Source organism: Phaethon aethereus, assembly GCF_964289735.1.
Source record: "Phaethon aethereus genome assembly, chromosome: 12".
NCBI classification, from domain to species: domain Eukaryota; kingdom Metazoa; phylum Chordata; class Aves; order Phaethontiformes; family Phaethontidae; genus Phaethon; species Phaethon aethereus.
The window spans coordinates 7,083,321-7,090,811 of record NC_138588.1 but is presented as its reverse complement, the minus strand read 5'-3'; positions in this window follow the sequence as shown (position 1 = coordinate 7,090,811).

Genomic DNA, 7,491 nt, shown 5'->3' with positions numbered 1-7,491 from the left:
TAGGAGTGCCTGCACTCCATGTAAAAACAGTGCAAGAGGAAAACAGTCTTCAGAGTACTGCTAAAACATCCACAACAACAAACAAACAAACCTCAGATTGCCCTGATCCTTACCTCTAGCACTTCAGCATCTCACCATGCCCTGAAAGCCACAAGGCAAAATTCCTTCAGAGACAGGATCAAGCAAGACTGCAGTGGAAGGAAGCCTGCTTAAGGGCTGTGGTGTGGCCTGGCCACCCCACGGAGGGGATGCAGGCTCCAAGGTACTGAACATGGTTGTAGCCAAAGCGTGTGTGTTTAAACAGATTCCTCTTCCATGCTGCTAAAACCACTTTCTCCCCTGTCATACTCTGGTTCAAGATCACGGGACAAAGGGATTTGCGCTGCAGGGACTCGCAGCCCTCTAACAAGGGATCACGCAAGGCTCTCAAATTCACCAAACTTCAACAAGCAGCAGCCTTTTCCCATTTTCTCCCTAAACATAACACAAAATACGAAGGGGAATTTCAAGAACATGTTTAATGATGGCAGTTTCTGCTGAAACACCGGAAGTCCATTCAAACTCATCTTAACAATTTTTTCTTAAAAAGAAGCTTTGGTCACAATGACAAATTCTCTTAAACAAAGTTCAAGCAATTGCACAAAACAAAACACTTGGTCCTCATAACTCCTCACACAAAAACTGCAGCAGCAGAAACTCATCTAACAGAAGGAAAAACCCTTAATGAAAACCATAGCCCGCCACCCTGCAGAGGTTGTACCACATAAAGTGAATTAGAGGGAACAGTTGTGAACAAAACGTTCAAATGTATTAGTGCTTGTGTGTTCAAGCTTCATTAGGCCTTGCAGGCTTCTATGAGTCATTTTGGCTTTAGGGTAAGCATTAGGATAGCCCACGTTAGTGTGCTGAACAAGTGTTTGCAGTTGTCTCCACATCTTCCAGGGGAAAAGGCAAAAAACCCCAAACCAAACAAACAAGCTCAAATACAAAGCTATCTCTGTACTTCTAAGTTAATTCTGCAGGCAAGCATGGCACACCAACTTCTGGCTTCTCAAATGTAATCTCTGGTGACAGGGCTGTGGTTGGAGTAAAGCTGCAGTTCTATGCAGGGTTTTTCCTCCACAGCACAGCATGCACAAATAGGAAAGCCTCTAATTTGCTTGCTCTGACTCTGCTACTAGTCGGTAGATTTTGTAAGTAATAAGCAAGCTACAGGCAGACGTGTAGTAACATTTCTCTTTTCATTTTCTGTAACAAAAAATATGCCTTTAAAAATGCTCTTGAACAAAGCAAGTTTGACTATGCAACACAAAATAGCAGCAGATACTAAAGACACATTACAGTCACAATCAGATTAAATCTGCAGTGTAAGATACACAGAACATTAAGGTAAAACATTCATGTAGTGGTTAATGGCTATTTCTTCTCCAATTAACTCCGAGAACTACCTGAACCAAACAGTCCAAATTATTAAAACTGTTTTAAACTAATTCCTACCATTAAAAAAATATTCATATATATACTATTAGATGAGTCACGTCAAGTGCTCTTAAAATCTTAACTAAATATAGCTATAGAATATTTAACCAGACACTTTAAATCACATACAGCAACTTTTGTAGAGGTAAACATTGCCTCACATTTGCAACAGCAATTGAGTATCAAAGAGAGCATTCGGATTATTTTCATGACCATGAGCAACTGGTGATGTTGGCCTTTTATTTCCACCAAGCAGCTGCTGCTTCCCTATAAACACTTTTTAGCTTATGGCATGCAGTTTTGGACCTCCCTGAGGAGCCAGAGCACCCCAGTGGCAGTTGGGCACCTCCATCTTTAAGATCTTAAATACCTGGTCCCTGCCTACCATTGATTTTTGGCCGTGTTACGGAAATGGTGGGATCTTGTAGCCACAAGCAAGGAAAGTGGATGGCCTCTGCCAGCCTAACTCATCAAGTGACCTGAAGTTGGTGGAGAAACTCCTGATTTCAAGAACTGACTCACCCTTGGAAAGGGGAAGGGCCCTTTATGCGCCTTTACCTCTCATCTCCCTTACATAACTTGGTCTCTCCTCTCTTTTGTGCACATTTCATTCCCTCTCCACCACTCTTCCAGTGTGCCTGATGCTCAGCTTAATAAATTTGGCAGAAGAGTGGACATGAACATGTTGCCATGGTGTCTGCTCAGACAGGGCAGCCACCTCGCTCCATCGCCTCCTGTAAATGCGAACAGAAGCTTTCAACTTGTCTCTCTCCTCTCAGCATCACTACTTCTCTGACTTCAAAAGGACTCAGTCTGCCTAACAAGTTCAATTTCTGGTCTTCAAAGTACTTTAGTCCTGAAGAGACACAGTATTTCCTTCAGAACCATCCAGCCTAAGTCTGAAACCTGTTTTACCCATGTGAGGAAAGAGCCACAGATCTTATCTCAACCCACACCATTATTCAACTTACTGGTCCCTGTGATTCCTACCAGCCAGAACACAACCCACTTGGCCACATCTTCACCTCGCAGCTGACATGTTAAATATTGCTTAGTAACGGTAATACGGAATGACTCAAATTCATTCCATGAATGAAAAGAACATAGCATTTTTATATTGCCTTGATGACAAATATTAACACCGCTGTCTGTTGTGGGATTTTTCCATCCAGGCTGAGTGGGCTGTTTGCAAAGCCTTTGCTGAGTCATGGCTAGGGAAAGCAAACTGTGCTATGGGAGCTGCTTTGACGAAAGCGCAAGGCTGCTGGAAAAAAAAATAGAATTCCCCTTCACCTCCTTTTACTGACTGCAGGGCCCAAGGGAACCATGCAGAGCTGGCGTAGGTCACCGTATCATGACAAAGCAGTTCAGTGCTCTCAGCACTCAAATCCCAATCGGCCTTCAAAAAAAAAAAACAAAAAAAAACCAAAACTGGCAGCTTGCTGCAAGGATGGTGTTTTGCCAGTTACTCTGCAGTCTCCTTGAGGGGTTGTAACTGCAGGAGCCTAGTAGGTGGTCAAGCAAACAGTGGGACAATCCTAAAAATATGGAAAATATGCATTCCCCAAGAAAAGCAAGGTTCCAGCCAGCTTAAAAACCCAAAATAAAAGGTGTTAAGGGGTGCAGTAAACAGAGAATAAACCTGTCAAAGAGAAGTCTGAGCTGCATCTGTGGTTACTTTAAAGGAAAACCACAAAGTAAAGAAACTAAACCAGTTAGGTTTGCCCTTTCCAACAATGGCCTGGAAAATGTACATGCTTGTGGTCTCCTAAACCCAATCCATCCAGATGCAGCAATCTAATTCTTATAGTGTCATCCCACAGCTCTGACCTCTGCAGCACAAAGCACAGCAGGGCATGATGGTTAAAAGTATGTCCTTGAGTTAAATGGGATGTGTTAAGCAAGTGGTAGGGGAAAACTTCCAGTTTGATACAGATTAAGATGACTTACATGAAGCTTCCATGAAAAATAAGAGGTGTTCTTTCTGCAGTCTAATCCTTCCACATGAGGACTTACTTTGCTTAGAAAAAAGGTAATATATATGAATTGTAGACAAGTTACAGTGAGCACAGGACAGTACAAAACACTGTTTTTACTCCCTGTGGAAGGACAGAAAATTACAAAAATATATCTTCTTTAATCCAGGGTTGTTGTAGTTTAGGGCATGCCTGATTCTTTCTATTTCCCTGTGGTCTCATTTATAGAAGTTGGTCTGATCAGAGCTCCTTGGGACAATGAATGTCATCATGAAAGCTTAGTGCAATTGTTGTTTTCAAAAAAAAAAAAAATCAGTAGCAAGTCAAGAAAATTTTCTACGCGAGTAAACCTCGCACACACACCCTGCCCAAAAAACCTAAACATACCGTGTGGCATTTCAGCATGGCTTATGTTTTTACCACCTAAACTCATAAATCACTTCCATAAGGCCCAGAAAAATACACTTCTTGATTTTTTTTTTTTTAAACACATGATCTGTTTTAACAGTGAGCAAAGTTTAACAGTGACTGAAGTATTGAATCAGGATTTTAGAAAATAAGTCCTTGGGGCAGCTTGGTTCAATCTTCCTTTTCTTCTTCCTTCTGCAAAACTTATTTAAACCATAATGAGCTATGAGTCAGTACAAAGGGCTGCTTCTTTTCATGCTTTAATGACACCTCAGCCCTCCTAAAGCAACAGAGAGCTGAGTTTGCAAAGAGGAACTCTGGTCATTCCAACACAGCAGTTTGGAAACCAGGGAACCGAATGGTGACGTTTTGGTCAGAAGATCCATAGCCTGCTGTACAAACAGCACCTCGAGGTGGTGAGGCTCGGTTTGGTTGTAACACTGCAGAGATGAAAGCCTCCCCTTTCACAGTTACGGCTTCAGCAGGTCCCTCGACAGCAGAATGACATCTTGCAGGGCACCAATGCTCCAAAGAGCTGCTTTACCTGGAAAGCAGGAAAAATTAGTACAGCTGTAGATTTGCAATTAAATAGCTCACAGGCAGAGATGAGAACTCATATGCAAAGTGGAAAGAAACACCCAACAAGCCACAAAGTAAAAGGAAGCATTATTCACTGTGATTGCCATCAGTTCTCTCCAGCAGCTGATTTCCATGGTGACACTGGACACTGATGTGATGTTAACACCATGCCAGCAGAAGCGAGACCAAGCAAAGAAAAAACCAGAATTCTATCAGACAAAACCCAGATATTGAAAGATCCTGTGCCCAGCCACTCTGCAGACCAGAGAAGGAAGCGTGAACAGGGAGGCTGCTATTTCACTGCACATGAAACAGCATCTTGGACCTCACAGGTTTTTTTCACACCAGTGCAGCCTCTTACTAACCAACAACCTTGGACTCCTTGCCCTTGATTCTCCTCCTGACACCCTATTGCTTCAATTGCTTCAGAGTTAAAAAAAAAAAGAAGGCTTAATACAAACTTGTTATACTCCATGAAGTAGAGGCTCTTTGCCCTCCTGCAGGACTGCACCACCAGCATATCACTGACGGAACGAGCCAGTAGAATGTGGTGTGCTCTGTAACAACTGTTATAGCCACATGGGGAAAGAACCTGGCCTTCAAAAACCAAACAAAAATTGCTTTTTGACCATCTCTTTCCTCCCTTGCTGCAGGCCCATGGGAAATCCTTAAGAGCAGCACCAAAGCTTCAGGAATTTGTTGTATTTAGAGTAAGCGGCTGACTGTGTTAATGATTTGCACCCCCTTCAGATGAAGGTACATGATACCCCTCCATTTATACACAACTTGACATTGCTGCCTGCTGGGGAAAAAAAAAAAAAAAAAGCTGCTACAAACCCCAGCACAATTCACCTAGCATCATCCAGAAGGGCCTGAGGCTTTCACTGGCAAAAAAATCCATTAGAGCTGCTCCCTTGAGAGTCAACACCTTGCTGTAACAAGCGGACAATACCATGCTCCATTCAGAGCTGCATGCATGGTCAGGATCTGGAAAGGATGTATTCAAAGAGAAGACACCGATAGTGTAACTAATATTTTACAGAGACTCCCACAAGACTTGAGCACATCAAAGGCTAAGCCCTGCAACCATGATGAAGATGTTTCCACACAGTTCACTGCTATCAGTGCCTGAAAAAGGGATGAATCCAACCTTTATACGTGGTGCATCTTTCCTCTAAAACATCCTGCAAGCTCTCAAAAGCCCTTTAGTCCCATGGTGGTTGGATAAATGTTATAGTCCTCTTCCCTCTGCCTGCCACTACTCCTTACACATAAATCTTTCTGCTTTCAAGAGCACTTTGGAAGATGCATTCCTAAAATACTTCTGCGTTTTGCTAGTGCTGCCACTGTTAAGAGGGAAAAATGACAATCTGTGTGGAGAATAAACTGAGGAATTTCAGTTAGCGGACAGGAAAGATGTAGTCTTCAATCTGCCCCAAGAAAAACTTTCTTTTAGTATTTATTTAGGAGCCTGATATCGGGTTTGGGACAATTCCAGCTCTGGCATTTGAATTCCACATTCTTTCCTGACTCTGGGTTCTGACATGGCATGTAGCACCCCGGACTCTAAATGCTCTGCAGGGATGGTTGTGAAATTCACCCAGCTGGGCTCCACAAGCATAGCAAGAGCAGAACACAGTGTCTCCAACAGCTGCGAGTCAGCAGGGGGAGGAGACACTGCTGATAACCCAGATTACTGAAGAGCTTTCAAAGCCTTTCATGTGCAAGGTGATAGAGAATTTATTCAGTACTTGTTGTCAGTTTTCTATTGAAGCTGACAAGAAATCCCCCAATGAGCTACTCTAGAGTTAATACGCTTAATAAACTAACAATTTTATTTACCTTTTCAGAAACTGCTTCTTTTTGCAGCTGTTTTAATCTCTTTTCTCTTATTACCCAGAACATGCGGAGTGCTCTGATGGGGGATGGATGCTAACACCAGTTTGCAAGGGACATTTGCTTGTAACCTACTTTACTTCACTCCTCTCTTCTCGAGTATCACACAGTACCAACTGCCTGATGAACCAATGGCTTAGTCCCATCAAATAGAAGATCATGAAACCTGCACAACTTTCCCTTGCCTTCTCAAAAGAATGTGTTTATCACTAGCAAAGAGGAGGGGAAAAATCTTAAAATCAAGATCTATTGGTGAGATGAGAAAGAGCATCTCATTGGAGGATGGGATTTAGCTTTCCACTAACTTATTTTCCAAGATGTACAGCAAGTGTAATCCCATCATAAAACATGAAAAAATATCTGACAACTGGAAAATGATGACCAATACAGTTCATATGGTCCAAAAATCAATTGGACAGGGATACCTTTCAGATTTCAGCAGCACAGGTTGAACTGGAGAGGAAGAAACACACACCCATTCCATATTCAGTTTGTTTTCTTTGTGTAGCTCTAACAATTTCAGAATAATTCCTCAACTTTTTATCTAAATGCCTCTTTTAATACACACAAATACACACAGAAAAAACATCTTCCATATTAAAAAACGGTTTCCACGAAGCTTTTCAAGGAGGTGTTAATGTCTAAGTGATTTGGCATCTTTGCTCTGTGACAATCTTTGATTTACACTTTCAGTCTCTTGTCACACAAAAATTGTGCTTGCAGGATTAGGGAAGCCATCGACAGCCTGCTACTGAAATGAGATCGCAAAGAGGGTATCTAATCCAGCACAGACACGGTTCTGCATTTGTCAGAGGCAGGCAGTGGGTGGCTTTTGCATCCACAGAAAGGACTGTGTTTGGTTAAGATTTTGAAGTGGTCTCATTAGCCTGCTTTACAGGAAGAAGGTGGTTATTTCTCATTGCTCCACTGCTCAAGGGAAGTGGGGGGTGGGATCTACTGGGAGCCCAAAAACTTAAAGCCTCCTAAAAAAAAATTTAAAAAAAGCAAAAAACTTCATCCAACAGCCCAGTTTACACTGTCTGCTCCTCTTTGATGTCACACTACACAAATTCCGCAAATACACACAAGGACAAAGCATTAAAAGAAAGAAAATTAACTGCATGAGAACAATTGGAGAGGAATACGTTGCTTC